At 34.1% G+C, this 19,052-nt stretch overlaps 1 protein-coding gene across 8 annotated transcripts in view; it reads right to left on the bottom strand.

Annotated features, from left to right (window-relative positions):
- The window catches only part of FER (FER tyrosine kinase), a 448,497-nt gene that overhangs the window by 272,411 nt on the left and 157,034 nt on the right, over window positions 1-19,052 (bottom strand). The window lies entirely within an intron of this gene.

The following is a 19,052-nucleotide window of genomic DNA, read 5'->3' as shown; positions in this document are numbered from 1 at the left end:
TTTCCTTGCCACAAAAACGTACTACACTTAACACAAAATGAAGAGGCAGGGCTAGAGAGGAAGTAGAGTGGGATACTCAAAACTATAAATGTTTAATCGGAAAGTAAGGCTCCACTTTTGATAACCTATTCTATAATGATTTGTTAATTGCTTTATAAATCCCTGCTTTATTCATTCATTTTTTTAAACAAAGATACAACTACTAGATGCCAGGTATCATATTCAGGCATTGTACAGAACATTCTTTCCAAGGGACCAAAGTTCAAGAAACTTTATGAAACCAAATAAGAAAAATAGAAAAGAGCAAGAGAGTCAAAAGTCTTACTCCGTAAAACTTTCCTGGGTCACAATTCTGACATAAACATCTCCTTCTTTAAAGTCTTTGGCTCCCTCTATAATTAGATGCAATCAAAAAAATTTTTTTTAATTTTCTTGCCTTTTTGCATAATTTCCTCCAGTTTTCTTTTTTGGATATTCACTTTTTAAATTTTACTGTCTGCAACAACCATTCTTTATATCACGTCCATCAAAATAAATCTCATTTTGTACACTGAGAATAATTTTATAAAATTTTATATTTAATAAACAATAGAAGACAATATAGGGTAAAGAATTTCTTAGGAGAAAGCATTTTCTCGGCATTTTAGATGGATTATCTCATTTAACTCCCCACATTAACCCTATGAAATAGTTTCTGTTACAAACCCTAGTTTACAGATGAGAAAACCGAGGTACAGAAAGTTTAACTTGCCCAAAGTTATATAGCCAAAAAATAGCTGATGCCACATATTCAAATCCAAGGACTTTGGATCCAGAAACTGCAACTCTGTTCCAGAAACTATGCAATTAACTATTATACTGTTTCTTAGATTAAGTCGCTGCTCTATTTCACCAAAGGTATTCTTTTGCCAAAAAAGAGTCTCCAAAGATACATTAACAATTTATTAACTTTGTTTTTCTACTTAAGTGTTGATATATTCAGTAAACAATGCTTATAGTTTCCCAATATTCACTCCCTGCACTCATTTTTCCCTAACTGTAACCATAATTTGAATTTTATACCAGAATAAGTTTATATTTTCATTAAAATAAAATTATATTTTCCTATATTTTATTCCCTGATTGGTTTCACTTATTTATTTTTTAAATATTCATTTGGTGCCAGGCACTTACCCAGGCTCATAAAATCACAAAACATTAAATCTGGAAGCAATTTTCAACATTAAATGAGTTGAAATCAGTGCTTACAGTCAAAGAATATAAAATCTTAAGATGCTGGATTTGTTGCTTGTTCTAGCACAGAGAGAAGCTAATTTTGGTGTTTCTTTGTTCATCGTCTGTACTCACTGGTTTTGCTCTTCACAACTAGAAAACTTTAATGTCATCTAGATACCTCACTAGGAAGACCCTCCTCTTTCAGATCATTTATAAAGACAATAATTACAACAGATGTTGTACTAATTCCCTAGGGCTGCTGTAACACAGTACCAGAAATCAGGTGACTTATAACAGAAACTTACTCTCCTACAGTTCTGGAGGCCAGAAGTCTGAAATCAAGGTGTTAGCCAAGGCCATGTTCCCTCCAAAATTTCTAGGGGATAACCCTTCCTTACCTCCTATAGCTTCTGGCAGCCCAAGGCATTCCTTTGCTTGTGATAGCATAATTCCAATATCTGCCTCTGTCTTCGCATGGCTGTCTTCCCTGTATGTCAGCCTCTCTTCTCTTCTTATAAGGGCACTAGTCACACTGGATTAGAGCTCACCCTAACAACTTCATATTAACTAGTTTACAACTACAGACCCTATTTCCAAAGTAGGTCACATACACAAGTATTGAGTATTACAACTTAAAGATATCTTTTGGGGGCACATAATTCAAACCATAACAGATATAATCATCAATTGCTGGGGCACCTTGCTCTTTATACTTTTCTAGTCAAATAAACATCTCTTCCTACTGTTTGATTTCTGATTTTAAACCTGTTGTTGGGCCATGCTAAAAGCCTATTTCCCATTTCAGCAGTGACTTAACATTTAGTAATCTTCGGTAAAAAACACTGTCAATGTCTTTCTAAAATCTAAGTAGCTTATTTTATATACCCATACTTCATAAAAAAAGACTCTAAGAATAATCGGTCAGGTATGATTTCTTCCACAGAAATGTTCCCTATCCCCTAGGAGATTATTTTACATAAATATTTGATAACTCTACTTGTTGATATGAGTTCTAAGAGCTTGTCCAATATTCAAAAAATATTTACTTAGCCTCCCCTACATAGCAAGCACTGTACAAGGCAGAGGAAATAGTAGTAAACATAATGAAAGTGCCTACCTTCTGAGAGCTACAGTTTGAGGAACAAGCAGGGATTATAGAAGACAGATAATAAAAACATACATACATACATACATACCATAATCAAATGAGTTCATACATACCAAAGTATATATATTAGTATTTAATGCATGTAAATATTTAGAACTAACCTACCACAGAGTAAATTCTAACCAAAAAAATAGTAATAATTGTAGTAATAGTAGAAATGGTAAAGATACTAAAGTAAGTGCTTTGCAAGAAAAGGAAAAAGGCAATAGGATAAATAATGATGACGGGGTCAGATAGGGCCTATTACAGCTGAAGTAGTCAGAGATCTCTCAAAGAAGTATCATTTGATCTGAAATTATCAAAAGAAAGCAGTTGGTCATATGAAGATCTGGGGAATAAGTATTAAAAAGAGATAAAACATAAAGTCCCAGAGATAAGAAGACACTTAGTGTACCCAAAGGACAGTAAGACCTCAATGGTTGGAGTGTGATGGATGAGGACTGGTAGGAAATAATGAGGGGAAGTAGGCAGGGATGAGATTATGTAACTGAGTTCATGGTGAGGATTAGAATTTCATTCTGGTTATACAGGAATACCAATGGAGGGTCATAAGCAGGAGAAATATAAAATCTCATTTATACATTAAGATAACTCAAGTTATTATACAGAAAATAAAATTTACAAAGGGCAAGGGAACAAACAGGTAAACTGGCTGAAGTAGTTCAGACCTTAATTTATGGTGAATTTACCAGGATGATCACAATGGAAATGTTATCAAGAGGTCAGATTTGGGAATATATTTTGGAGGTAATATCAAGACAACTTGCTAACAGGATTTGGAAAAAAGTGAACACAAGGGTGATTCCCAAGATTTTGACTTAAGCAACTGACTGAAAACACCCTTTACTAGGAAGACTGTGGGAATAGCAGATTTGAGGGTTTTGACAAGTTAAATTTAAGATTATCAGTGTAATTACTTTATTGTATGAAGTGACCAAATTCGAAGACAATCTTTATAAACTAAGTTCACATTAAAAATGTCTTATTCATGCAAATGAACTGTCATACCTTATGTATGACACCAGATATAGCAAACAATTTAAAATAATTATAACAAAAGCATTCTTTCTACATATTCAAAAACCAAGTTGCAGGGCGATAACTTTTGGTAGGTAGGATTAAAAAAGAAGGCCTTCGCATGTAAATTTTAAAACTATATGCATTTAATTTTATTTTTAAAACATAAGGTGATAAAATACCTCAATTTCAGAAATTTGTTTTTTCTGACACTGAGCTCCACCTGCTGGTAATTTCTTACCTTCAGGTATTACATAACTAAAAAGAACTAAAATATCTATGATAAGGGGACTGTAGTCTCTGAAACGAAAATACTAAAAACTCTACTTAGGAGGCATGAAGGAAACATTTTCTTTCTTTATAGCTACCATTTATTGAACTTAGCTATATACCAGGCACTGTACTAAACATTTTTGCAAACATTATTTCACGTAACTTTTAAGACAATTCTATGAGGTTTCTATGACTTGCCACTTTTAACCAGTAAGGAATCTTATCTCAGAGAGGTTATGTGATTTTGCCTATGGTGATACATTAATAGCACAGAGGATTTGAACTAAAATCCCTCTGATTACACATCTGTTGGCTTAGTAATCATGCAACACTGATTGCATAAAATAGAAACTTCATTGTCAAGAAGTTTCTATTTGAGTTTGAATCTGCCACACCGATTCTGACAAAGTTCCTTAATCTCTTCAAGCTTCAATGTTCTTGTGTGAAAGGTTGGAATAACTCCCTTGCAAGACTGTTTGCCAGTAGTAAATAAGGTATGTTATATATTTAGCACACTGTTTAGCACACAGTAAAGAGTAATTAAGGATTAGTTCTTTTAGTAATTTTTGTTAAATGACACATTAAAATGACTTAAGATATGAGGCTTTATTGACAAATGTCAATGAATCAAATTAAGTATCTCTCAAAGAATCTTTTGGAAAATTTAAAATTTTCCATTTTAATAGCTACTAAATAAACTTGTTTAGAAAAACCCTCCCTCCAAAATAGAACATGTTTCATACAATAGCTAAATTTTCTGTACTCTTTACTCATCTCTAAAACCTATAGAAATATTGATCATCTATAAAGCCATAAAAAAAATCTACAAACTGAAATCAAGAATAACCAACTAGAATTACAAGATCCAACTCTGATTTAAAAAAAAACAAGCAGAAATAGTAAGATATCAATGAGTAAAACGTAACATGAAAATTATAAGCAAAAGTTGAAGTTTAACATTGAAAATTACCTTTCAATTATCAGTAATATTTTTTAATCCTAAAAAGGGAAGTGATTTCAATAACTTGTGGGAGTTATAATTTCACAAATATAAACATTATTTTTAACACAGAAATTATCTAATAGTTTAAAAATACAGCTTCAAAATTTCTGAAACTCAGCTAATGAATTAACTAATAAATCCTACTAATTTTACAGATCTAGCCTCAAACAAGTATAGAATATCTACAATCGAGAACTCTCCTCAGAATACAATTGAGAACTCCACACAGAATACAACTATCCATTGCATATCCAAACTTTAGCTGAGAGAAATGACACTAAGAAACGATTGTTAAAAACACACCCAGTCCAAGGCGGGGCGCGGTGGCTCATGCCTGTAATCCCAGCACTTTGGGAGACCAAGGCGGGCGGATCATGAGGTCAGGAGATCGAGACCATCCTGGCTAACACAGTGAAACCCCGTCTCTAATAAAAATTAAAAAAAAAAATTAGCCAGGCGTTGTGGCAGGGGCCTGTAGTTCCAGCTAGTCGGGAGGCTGAGGCAGGAGAATGGTGTGAGCCCGGGAGGCGGAGCTTGCAGTGAGCAGAGATCGCACCACTGCACTCCAGCCTGGGCAACAGAGCGAGACTCCATCTCAAAAAAAAAAAAAAAAGAAAAGAAAAAACACACACCCAGTCCACTACCCATTATTCTAAATCTAGATTATATTATTGGATAAAATCAATTTAGAGACAGCTGCATTCTTAGGCCCACATAGAATGATTTTGATGTCATGGCCTCCACTTTCACTGATGGATTCTAGATTCTGCAAGAGATGGTCTTATGAGTCTCCTTCCTACATTAGCTTTAGTGATATTGTCAAGGGCACTGCCACTAAGAACGTCAGAATGAAAGCCTCCAGTAAGAAATTCTATCAGGGCTCAATACAATGAAAAGCTTTGCTTCCCCTGCAATGTGACATGCTTTCTTTTATTTAAGAGTATTATATGACTTTATCTCCCTTTTCATTTTGGCCTTTGGAAAGCTTAGAGACAAAATAGTAGCTCTAGGGTAGTAACTATACATACATCCTATGAACTATAGTCTTGATATCCTGTTACAACTTCCATTGTTCCTGGTTCTCATTTTATTTTATATTTATATTTTCCTGAATGTTGTTGTCATTAGCTACCTCAAATACTCTGGGGAGTAAGGCAGGAAATAAATAAATGAGTAAATGAACACAAGCATGTAAATCTTTTATAAAAAGCCCTGCAATGTGAGGTTTACTTATTCAGGGAGCACAGTCTTATCTCTGAACAATTTAAAATAAAAGCCTGATTACCAAGAATTGGTGACATCTTGCTCCTTGGCATCTTCACACTCCCAGACATGGTCATTCTACTGAGCTACCTTTCTTAGAGGTGATAAAGCTGAAGCTTAAAGCATCAGCTTTTTCATACTTCCTGTTAATCATTTGTTTGACTCTAAGGAAAATTAGAAGCAAACAAGAAGCCTCCCTTGTGTTCTTTGGTTTTTAGTTATAATCCCAAGTCACATCATACACCTACTCAGCAAGAAATCAAAGCTGTCTCTGACTTTGGGAAATGGGAAAGAGGCAACATCCCCCAAAATCACCCAAGAAAACAATAAGGAAGAGCAGACAAAAATTAAATTATTTCTACTTAAACTGACTTATCTGAAAAAATGTTAAATTAGACTTTCATATTCCTGTGGAGAACAAAAGACCAGTGTTTCATTGGTCTAGTGTGACTAGTCCATGCTTGTTTTACTCCCCATATACCAAATTATCTTAAGTGTTTACAATAATTACTCCATCACCTTAAAAGCACGGCCTATCTTAAAAATAGAAACAATTATGATTTAATTCCTCAGCACAATTTTAAAATTATAATGAGCAACCACGAAGTTAAAATGAGGCCTCTAAATGCTAGAAAGCACATAGGTATTAATTTCTGTTGAGTTAAATAGCTAGCAAAAAGTCAAAATCAACGTATCTACATATCATCTTTGTATCATAGTTCTTTGGAATAAAAGAAAGCCTCGTGGATTGTCATTATTATTTATAAAGACTGGTAATGAAATTTTCTGATTAAATACATATTTAATACATAAAGACAATTATACGAATGAAAAATGATACAGAATACTGTATCACACTAGAAAATGCTAACTGATCAAAATATAGAATCCTACGTTCAATTAATTTGTATTAGATTTAATACAGGAATTAAATCCTGGAAAACATGATCAAATATAATATGAAATTGATGGCAGTTATCCAAAAAGTCTATATAATTCTATTATACACAAAGGGAGAACAAAAACGAATCTCAGTAAGAGTTTTCATGATTATTTGAATTTCATCTTATGCCATCCAACCCATGAGCGAACATGATAGAGCTATCTGGCAATTTTCTTTTATAATAACACACCTACACTGGGGCCTAATAAATAGCAAAGACTATGAATATTTTATAAGTAATAAAATTGGAAAAGGTTCACTATATCAAAAAATACAGCTATCTGTAATAATTATATAATACTGCTAACATAAGCTATATCTAAATACCCACAACATAATTAATAGATAATTGAAGTAACTATATATATAATGCAAGTCTATACTCATCCAGGCCCCTCCCCATCCAATGCTACAATTAATTACATTTCAGATTTCTGTTTGGCAGGGGGTCGGGGGGGTACCTAAATTATTAAGGTAAACATCTAAATTTCCCATTTCATTTTATCTTATTAAATACCTCCCAATAAAAACTTTGGGAATCAACAATTTGGAATGAATCAAGTATGTACAGATAAACAAATTTTCTAAAAATTTTATACTAGGCTGCTGATGTAAAACTTGAATCAAGTATAATAATGAATTTTCCTAAGTATCTGAACCACAAATTGGATCCATATGTTAGATTTTATTAAACTATAAAGGAAGAGTTTTGACACCTTTAGGTAAGATTGGTTCAATAAATATTTTTATTTTAAATTCCAAATATTTTTGAGAATGGAAATATAATCAATGCCTTTTGTCTATGAATTCTTACCTTGTACAGCTCCAGTTTAAAAAAGAAACAGAGGAAAAGTTCACAAGCCAGTAGTCAATAAAAATGGAAACCTGGAGAGTAAAGCAGGAGAGAAGAGGGAAGTGGGTCATATCATAGTACCCTGTGTCAAGCAGGGGAGTATGGGAAAAGTGAAAGAAGAGGGAATGAAAAGCTTTTCTTACTCAGACCCTCTTCTTCATCTCCTTTTTCCTACTCCCTTTTTGTTTGTCCTTTTATCTGCCTCTCATTCCTGTATTTTCTTTCTCTTCTGTTCTTTACCTTTCATCTTCCTCACCTTTCTTTACTGATCTTCTTCCTTCCCTCACCTGTTTCTTTTGCTACCTTTCTTCTGACACATATCTCCTTTTCCCTCTTTCTTAATTCTTCCTTAATGGCCTTAGCAACAAAAAACTGGCGGAAAGAAAAGAGTTCCCATCAAAATTAAATTTTAATTAGGACAGAGTAATTTATCCTCTTGCCAAAAAAAAAAAAAAAGTCCTTTGTGGAATAAGAACAACGCTCAGGCTCCATAAAAACTGTGCCTTATTATAAAGAAACAAACAAGAGCCATCTAACTACCAGAGTTTCAGAAAGTAGTTATTTGTTTTTTGTTTTTGTTTTTGTTTTGAGATGGAGTGTCAATTTTGATTGATGGGGCAATCTCGGCTCATGCATTCTCTGCCTCCTGGGTTCAAGCGTTTCTCCTGCCTCAGCCTCTCGAGTAGCTGGGATTACAGGTGCCACCACCACGCCTGGCTAATTTTTGTATTTTTAGTAGAGATGGGATTTCACCACGTTGGCCAGGCTGGTCTCAAACTCCTGACCTCAGGTGATCCAACTGCCTCAGCCTCCCAAAGTGCTGGGATTACAGGCATGAGCCACTGGGCCGGGCCAAAAGTAGCTATTTGTAATGACTAAGGTTCTGGAGACTCTTAGGTTAACCAAATCTCTCAAAAGACAACTAAAGCTTTTTCTTACCAACTGGATTCCATCTCTACCTAACCTTCTTAGTCCTTTGTTCACTGACTTCTGAAACCAGGTGTCTTTCATAATCCATATCCTACTTTACTTCAACTCCTTCCAAGTTACATGCCTAACCCATATCCTCCTTGTCCTTGCTAAACCCTGTAGCCACCACCATTCCTGGCTATACTACAGAAAAGAAATGAGTTCTTCTTTCCAAAATTTCGAGAGCTTTTCCCAAGCCTTCTCCTCTATTCTAAATTATTTTTTCCTATATACTTATCTTAACCTAAATTACTTTTGAAAAGGGAAGAGCTAGGCTTACACAAATTTGTGAAATGGGCTAAATTAATCGTCAGCAACTTTTCACCTTCCCTTCCAGCACTATGCCCCTCACTAGCCTGCCTATCAGAATAAAGACTACTTCAAAGTATCATTTCACATGCTTGTGCTATCTACTTCCATGCTGATTTCACCGCTCCTGCATTCCTCAAGCCTCTGAATTGAGGTACATATTAATGTCTGATGATGCTTAACATGCTACTTCTCCAAGAGGCATTCAGAATTTAATAAGGATCTTTAAGACAAAAATCCTTTGCCCAATAGTCATTATTTTTCAACCACAAGAGATCTGAAGAATACAACACTTTGTTATCAAAAATAATAGCGAACTATAGTTTCTCAGTAAAAGAGAAAGAATAAGAGGTACATAGTCCATAGAAGAAACATAATAATAATGGTTAGAGAGTGGGTAACAGAGAAAAGTTAAGTATGGCATATATAGTTTAAAAAGTTCCTCCTTCTCCCAGATAATTCTGAAAAGATAGCCATAGAAAGCTCAACACACAATCTAACACACACACACACACACACACACACACACACACACACACACACACACAGAGAGAGAGAGAGACAAGTTAAGCATGCTTTCATTTTGGTCCTATGCTAAGTTAGAACAATTTTTTTCTAAGTTTTTTCATTGAAGTACAAGATGAATATAGCAAAGTTTACAAATCAAAAGTGTGCAGGTTATAAATTTTTGCAGATTGAAAAAGTCCCTGTAACCAGAACACAGATCAAGAAACAAGTCACTGTCTATACTCTAGAAGTGTCTTGTGTGGCCCCTTTCAGTCACTACACCCACCCTACCAAGGGGAACCACTATTCTAACTTCGAATGTCATTGATTACTTTTACATTTTTTTGAGCTCCATATAAATGGAATCACAGAATATGTAATGTCTGGTGTCTTTTCACTTAGCATTATTTTTGTAAGATTCAGCCACACTGCTGTATGTAGTTGTAATCTGTTCATTTTCATTACTGCGGAGTATCTCATTGGGTAAGTATCCCACAATTTATGTATTCTACTGTTGACTGACATCTGGACAGTTTCTAGCTGGGGTCATTATAAATGGTGCTCCTGTGAATATTCTTGTACATGCCTTTTTGAGAGCATATGTATGTATTTCTATTGAGTATATATCCAGGAGCAGATATACTGAGTCACAGGGTGTACACATTTCCTTCTTTAGTAGACACTGCCCAATAGGCTTTCCAAAGTAGTGGTTGTGGCTAAGATATTTTAGAGGACATAGTTCATTCTGGCCCTGCTTAAATAACACAGTATGCCAAATTTCTACTTTGCCTATCTATAAATGATAGCTATGTTAGTCAAGACTATCACTCTGCATCCTTTCCTTTCTGTCAGAATTATGAGTTTATTACTTTATCGCACAGATATTAGACTAATTTACACCTATACATTAGCTGAGTGTTTTGTTTTTGTTTGGTATTTATATACAAGGAATATGTAGAGTGAGTCACACATTTAACTAAAAACTGCAACCTAAATGCTGATGGTTTCATTTTGCAATATCAAGCACGTTCAAAAAAAAATTTATCGAGTACCTACTCTTTGCCAGGTACTGCGTTAAGCAGTAAAAGTTTATATAGAAAATAATTATAAGAGATGCAGTAGGTATAATAATAGCATAAATGAAACCATTTGTGGATATTTACATTCTCAATACTCTCATCTACCTCTCAGACACTCCCTCTCATTTACTGAGGTATTTGTATTTGGCAAGTAGCTTAAGATTATTTTCTTTCCAGCTCAACCCCCAACATTATCATAAATGATTCTTACACCCAAGGCCTCAAAGTTCCTTGGATGGCTTCATCTCCAAGAGTACTCATCCAGGCTCAACTTCAGTAACTCATTCTACCATTTTTAACTTGGAACTTACCAGTCAGAATTTCTTCACTTGTAAGATTTCAGACCACACTTGATAGCTACTTACTCCAACTACACTTGTTCATAACTGAATTGATACAACCAGCCCAGGTAATACCCCCCAAAATTTTTTCCCAGGACTTCAATCCTTATATCTTCCTTTCTTGTTTTGCTCTTCTTTCATAGCGTCATGTCTGTGATTACAACCAGTATCCATTCAGATTAGTAAGAGTTCATAGGGCCACACACAGTGGCTCACACCTGTAGTCAATCTCAGCACTTTAGAAGGTCGAGGCAGGTGGATCACCTGAGGTCAGAGTTCGAAACCAGCCTGGCCAACATGGCGAAACCCCATCTCTACTAAAAATACAAAAATTAGCCAGGCTTGGTGGTGGGCACCTGTAATCCCAGCTACTTGAGAGGCTGAGGCATGAGAATCTCTTGAACCTGGGAGACAGAGGTTGCAGTGAGCCAAGATTGTGCCACTGCACTCCAGCCTGGGTGACAAGAGCGAGACTCTGTCCCAAGAAAAAACAAAAAAAGTCCATGGTAGGAGCCAGACAAGGTAAACCCTTTAGGCAGGTCACTTAAAGAAATTTGTTGTTTAATCCTAAGCAAAAACAACAAATCTGGAGGCATCATATTACCTGACTTCAAATTATACTACAAGGCTATAGTAACTTGTATTAGTCCGTTTTCACACTGCTAATAAAGACATACCTGAGACTGGGTAATTTATGAAGAAAAAGAGGCTTTACTCACAGTTCCAAGTGGCTGAGGAGGCCTCACAATTATGGTGGAAGGCAGAAGGCGAAAGGCACTTCTTACATGGCAGCAGACGAGAGAATGAGAGCCAAGCAAAAGAGGAAACCCCTTATAAAACCATCAGATCCTGTAACAATTATTCACTATCACAAGAACAGTATAGGGGAAACTGCCCTCATGATTCAATTATCTCCAACCAGGTACCTGCCACAACACGTGGGAATTGTGGGAGCTACAATTCAAGATGAGATTTGGGTGGGGACACAGCCAAACCATATCATAACTAAAACTGCATGATACTTGTACAAATATAGACACAGATCAGATCAATGAAACAGAACAGAGAACCCAGAAAAAAACCCACCTACCTACAACCAACTGACCTTTGACAAAGTTCACAAAAATAAACACAGTGAGGAAAGGCTACCCTATCCAATAAATGGTGCTCTGAAAATTGGCTAGCAATATGCAAAAGAATAAAACTAGACCCCTATCTCTCACCATATACAAAAATTAACTCGAGATGGATTAAAGACTCAAACGTAAACCTGAAACTATAAAAATTCCAGAAGAAAACCTAAGAAACACTCTTCCAGACATTGGCCTACACGAAGAATTTATGACAACAACCCCAAAAGCAAATGCAACAAAAACAAACATAGATAAATGAGACTTAAACTAGAAAGTTTTTATACATCAAAATAAATAATCAACAGAACAAACACACAATCTACAGAATAGGAGAAAATATTTGCAAGTTATGACTCTAACAAAGTACTAATATCCAGAATCTATAGGGAACTGAAACAACACAAGAAAAAAATGAACAACTCCATTAAAAAGTGGGCAAATGACATGAACACACATTTCTCAAAAGAAGACATACACATGACCAAGAAATATATGAAAAAAAGCTCAACATCACTAATCATCAGAGAAATGCAAATTAAAACCACAATGAGATATCATTTTACGTCAGTCAGAATGGCTATTTTGAAAAAGTCAAAAAACAACAGATGCTAGTGCGGATGTGGTGAAAAGAAAATGTTATGCACTGTTGGTGGGAATGTAAATTAGTTAAACTTCTATGGAAAACAACATGGAGAATTTTTCAAAGAACTAAAAATAGAACTACTACTATTTGACCCAGTAATCCCACTACTGGGTATCTACTCAAAAGAAAAAAAAATCATTATATCAAAAAGACACCTACACTCATATGTTTATTGTAATACTCTTTACAATAGCAAAGTCACGGAATCAACCTAAATATCCACCAATAGTTGATTGGATAAAGGAAATGTGGTATATATACACTATGGAATACTATGCAGCCATAAAAAATAATGAAATAATGTCCTTTGCAGCAACTAGATGGAGCTGGAGGCCATGATCCATCATCCTAAGTGAAAAAACTCAGAAATAGAAAATCAAATACCGTATGTTCTCACTTATAAGCAGGGGCTAAATAATGGGTATATTGGACATAAAGCTGAAAATAATAGACACTGGGGACTCCTAAAGGGCGAAGTGGGAGAAGCGGAGGGGGTTGAAAATTACCTATGTGGTACAATGTTCACTATTTGGGTGATGGGTATACTAGAAGCCCAAACCCCACCATTATACAATATATTCATGTAACAAACCTGCACATATACCTCCTGAATCTAAAATGGAATTAAATTTTTAAACAAACCTTTTTTTTAAAAAAAGTAAAAGCCTTCCAAAGAATAGGGAAATTATGCTAAGTGTGGTCAAGAAATTTGGTGTTTTGCCTGAAAGTCATAAAAAGCCATTGTATCCATTCTTGTTGGGACCACTATAACCAGACTGGCTGATGTGAAATTTTAAAAGATAATTTTGGCTAGACTAGAGAACAGGTTGGAAGGAAGCCACTGTAGATGATGATAGACAAGTTTAACAGTTCATTATTTTCTAATTGCATTTCTTAATCATTATTTTCATTACTAGTGGGTTGAAAAGTTTTTAAATATCTTACAAAAATTTACATTTAATCTATTATGAATATCTTATTCATAATCTTTGTCCATTTTTAATTGGTGCATTACTTTTTTCTAAACCAATTTGGATGATCTACTTATATATTTACAAACATTAATACTTTGTCACAAGAGCAGTACATATTATTCCCAGTTTTCATCCTGCATTTTAATTCAGTTTATTTTCCAACATAGGAAAATGTTCAGTAATATTTTCTTCTAGTAGTTTTGTGGACTTTTAAAAATATTTGAGTATTTAATACATCTGAAATTTCCTCTTTATGTAGCACAAGTTTAAAATCAAAATTGATATTTATCCAACATAAAAAGTTTTGTTTTCCTCAAAATATTATTTTATTTATATATAAGTATATATATGATACATATATAAATACATATACATTGGAGTTTACTTCCCCGAAGTATTCTTCTCTATTAGTCTCTCCGAAGATTGTTTCTTAACTATGTGGTACCCTTCTAGCTGTTCAAATGTTTTTTTTCTAACATCACCAGTATGACAGCATTAATTCAAGTTTCAAAAAGAAGGCAGATTTAAACATCTGAATTTGTTTATATTCTTCTTACAGTCCTCTGACAACATATACCATATAGTTAAATATAGAATAGAAGTGTAACTGATACTTTTGGAATGAGTTGGTTCTCCTTCCAAGGAACAAATGATTTTTTTACACAACCTTGAGAATTTTCAAGAAAACTTAGCCTCTACTCTCAAAGATCTCTAGATACACCGTGATAGAGAAAACCTTTCCTTAGTTTCAGATCACATCCTCCATCTGTGATTTGCGAAGTAAACCGATGATTTAAAAAATTAACAGTGGATCCTTAAGCTTTTAAATATGTATAATGAGAAACAACTTTCTGCACAATACTATAATAAAAAAAGGATTTAAAATTCATCTGGTACCAAATGAAGCAATAAATCATAACATTCACACATTCTCTTTATAAAAACTTTCAGTTAAAGAAATTAATGTCATAAAATAATTATTAAAATTCAAGACACAAGATTTTGGAGACAAAAACATATAAATCCTTCACTACATACATTGTCAAAAATCTACCCACAATTAAGCTGCCAGATAGAACATCTTCAAACATAATTGTTTTGTTTGTTTTCTAAGACAGGGTCTGGTTCTGTTGCCCAGGCCGGAGAACAGTGGTGTCATCTTGGCTCACTGCAACCTCTGCCTCCTGGGCTCAAGCCATCGTCCCACCTTAGTCTCCTGAGGACTACAGGCACGTGCCACCACACCCAGCTAATTTTTTACTTTTTGTAGATACAGGGTTTCTCCATGTTGCCCAGGCTAGTCTAGAACTTCTGAGCTCAAGCGATCCACCCACCTTGGCCTCTGAAAGTACAGAGATTACAGGCATGAGCCAGCCACCACACCTGGCCTTCAAATATAAATTTTTTTTTTTTTTTTTTTTAGACGGAGTCTGGGTCAGTCGCCCAGGCTAGAGTGCAATGGCGCGATCTCGGCTCACTGCAAGCTCCGCCTCCCGGGTTCACAGCATTCTCCTGCCTCAGCAAATACAAATTTTAAAACAAATACTATACAATTTAATACAGAGATTAGCAACCAAATTGTATAGGTTGGAATGACTTTTTTCAGGTTGAAGAAAATGAAATTATTTTTAAAAATCGTAACAAAATGACTTGAACATGTTATGGGATGGTTTATATGCCAAGTAATTACTTTTGATTGATTTATTAATATTTTTTAATGAGCACCCAAAAACTACTGTATAGGCAGAAAAAAGAACTATTAATCTATGAATAGAAATTTCTTTAGCAATTTCATTCTTAACAGCTATTATTTCGTTATAGCAATGTAAGGGAAGGAAAAAGGTTTTTAAAAAATTTTTTAACAGTTATTACAGCAAATTAGCCATGCATTTAAATATCTTTTATTCCTTTTTCCGGTAATTAAATTTCTGTTCAGTTTCTCAAACAATATATCCGCATTAAGCTACATCATCATAGTCCAAAGTTTTTGTTTTTTAATTAACACAAAATGAATGCCAGGTAATACTACCTCTATCAGGTAAACAGTTAATCTAAAAATGAAAATCAAAGGAAGAAAATCTAATTGGTATATAAATAATAATGAAATTGTTCTCAATAAACTAAAATGTTTTACTACATTTAACCTTTTCTGCATGAACTTGCTTAAATCACTTAACTTTCTCTCTGCTTTCATTTTTTGTCTTTATCTGGAGTGGTATTCCAGTATTCTCAATTTTCTCGAAAATGTACATTTGGGTGTCAATCAATTGACGTCTAAATCATGACAAAAGAAAAAAAAATCCACCGATACCTGAATACAAAGAAAAGAAAACAAACTGAAGACTGAGTGTTAAATACTGAAGCCTAAGGAATATTAATGATCAATTTCATCAGAGTACTTAGTTCTATCTGATGTTTTCTTGTTAATCATTTGTTTATTGCAATTTTCTGCTTGCTGAATGTAGATCTAAGAGTGCAGAGACTCTGTCTACCACTCCAGGTTATCTACATCCATGGCACTAGATACTTATAGAAGTTGGTTAACTGTGGCCGGACACAGGGGCTCATTCCTATAATCCCAGCACTTTGGGAGGCCGAGGCGGGTGGATCCCTAAGTCAGGAGCTCAAGACCAGCCTGGACAAGATGATAAAACTCCGTCTCTATCAAAAATACAAAAAAATTAGCTGGGTGTGGTGGCGGCACCTGTAATCCCAGCTACTCGGAAGGCTGAGCCCAAGAATTGCTTGAACCCAGGAGGCAGAGGTTTCAGTGAACCGAGATCGCGCCACTGCACTCCAGTCTGGGCAACAGAGTGAGACTCCATCTCAAAAAAAAAAAAAAAAAAAAAAAAAAGAAGTTGGCTAATTGTGTTTAATGAGAAGGCAGGGGAGGGAGAAAAAGGTGGAAGAGACAAAAAAAGAGGGAAAAAGGAAATGGAGAAAAAGGGGAAAGAAAAAGAACAAAAACCAAATGTGCATTAAGCACCTTCCTAATTGTATCTGGAGCTGTATATTGTTTTTACATTCATTCATAAATTCATCCAACAATCCTATGAAGTGTATATTATTAATTAGATTTTACCAATGAAGACATTGTAGTTTAGCAGGTGAAAATCCACCTAAAGGCAATTAAACCCAGGATAATGTGACTCCAATTCCCACAATTTTTTCCACCCTACACCACTGTTAGAAAGATAGCCTTTGAACAATACTGAGAGAAAGGGACCAAAGGAAATGGAAAAAACAGGTTTCAACTGGTAGAATGAATAAAATCATGGTATTGCATAAGATGGCAGAAAGGAGAATTGTTAAAAGGAGGTATTATGAGTATCAAAAGCTGTTATTTTCCACAACAACAAATTTAAACATATATATATATTATTTTAGTAATGAATAATCTTAAGATATAATTGTACTTAGGAATTTTTTTCTTTCATTCAAATTAAACTATAAAAGTAACATTAAAATAATGGGATTATGTACTATTTTTTATAAAAATTGCATCATGTAAAAATTTAAACACAAACTTTAATAATGTATGAGAAAGGAAAAAAGCAGACTTCTAATAAACTAGTAACACTAAAAATATTTGAAAAATTAGCTGATCAACTCTAATAACGTCATAAAAGGGCTATTATAAAGGTAATGCATAAGTCGTAAGTTAATTACATGACAGTTTTTTAAAAAATGTTTTCCAATCTATTGTGGCTAAAAGACAACAATATTTCAAGTACAGAGAAGAGTAGATCACAAACATGCTTACCTATCATCTAAAAATTAATAGTTTGCATTTTTAAAAGGAAGGATTTATGCTTAATGAAAAAATAACATCAAGAACAGGGGGAAAAGACCAGCAAAAAAGTAAGCACACACATTAACTTATTATTGTTTCTGTGATGTTTCATCAAATGATCAAATATTAGACAATACTAGTTTACTAAGTGACAAGCACTGTTCTGCATGCTTTAAATGTATAAACTTAACTATTCCTGCAACAAACCCAAGAGTGGGTAACTCAGTAATCTCATTTTACACACTGGGAAATGGGGACAGAAAAAGTCCCATAACTTGGCTTATACCCTGCACTTACTTAAGTGGTGAGGCAAAGACTCAAACCAAAGAAGTCTGGCTCTATAGCTGGGGCTCTCCCTAGAGCAAAGATTCTATCACAACCACTCATTAGTCATTATCTCTGTAACTACTCCAGATTTTTTCACCCTGTTAGAATACCATTGCCACAATTACTTATTAATAAAGTGGGAAATACTTGATGAAAACAATTTTAACATTTAAACCATTTTAAAAATCGAGTTACATCAATTTTAACCTGCTTTTGAAATTCTGTACCTATTCATTTCATCTATAAACATTTACTGAGTATATATATAGGTACTGCTAAACACAAGTTTAAAAAATGTTTTAATGTATAAATACATACAAGTCAAAATTCAGCCAACTTTCAATTAACTGTTAAATCAATTACTTGTGCTTCATGTCTCCGACCAAATCCTGTAACAGCTTCTAAATCTCTTTGACCCACCTTTCCCACAAAACCCCATTACATAACAATCCTGTGGTAAGTAATCATTAAGCACTGTTGAATCCCAAGTGACTGAATAAATAAATCTGAGGAATTCTTTTTATTTGCATTAATCATAGTAGATATTTAATTCTTACCTAACTTTATCTTCTCTCTCCTTTTATTATATCCTTCTAGGGCTAGTTCACCCCTGGCCAGTTAGTTTATGCTAAGAAATTAAGAAATTCATAATCTAAAAGATAAATTTGAAATATATATATATAGTTTTTCCAAAACCAAATGGAAAATCTAATTTTTATTTACTTCATTTTGGCCTATATATCAACTTCATATGAATATGAACACAGATAACAGTTAAAATATAAGCTAAAAAACACTTTGAAAGTTTAAGCATTGTTTTTTCTCTCCTGATACTGAAGATACTGTGGCCTAATGAAAAAGAGTGTTTCTGGCATCATCCATTGGCTAACGTGATATGAAATGACTTCATTTATATGAGCCAAAGAAAAATGGCTATTGATGAATGGATTCTTGACCTGAATCCTTTGGAAAATGATTATAATCATAATCACCTCCTAGCTTACCTGTTTTATAAGTTAGAAATTTATATATCAAATTTATATACAGTATAACATACAACTGTAAATATACTTTAGGTGTCAGAGCCATAGAAGAATTTAATAATAGTAATGGTTTATTAAGACACTGAAGTTCAGCATGGTAAAATTCATGCCACAGAAAAGCTGGAAGCAAAAATTTACTAATCTACAAAACTGAAATATTAATGTTGTAATTAATATCTATAACTGACATTGTTCTCAG

Source organism: Gorilla gorilla, chromosome 4 (genome assembly GCF_029281585.2).
Source record: "Gorilla gorilla gorilla isolate KB3781 chromosome 4, NHGRI_mGorGor1-v2.1_pri, whole genome shotgun sequence".
Lineage (NCBI taxonomy): Eukaryota > Metazoa > Chordata > Mammalia > Primates > Hominidae > Gorilla > Gorilla gorilla.
The sequence above is the reverse complement of the archived record's forward strand: the minus strand, read 5'-3'. Positions and strand labels throughout refer to the sequence as shown.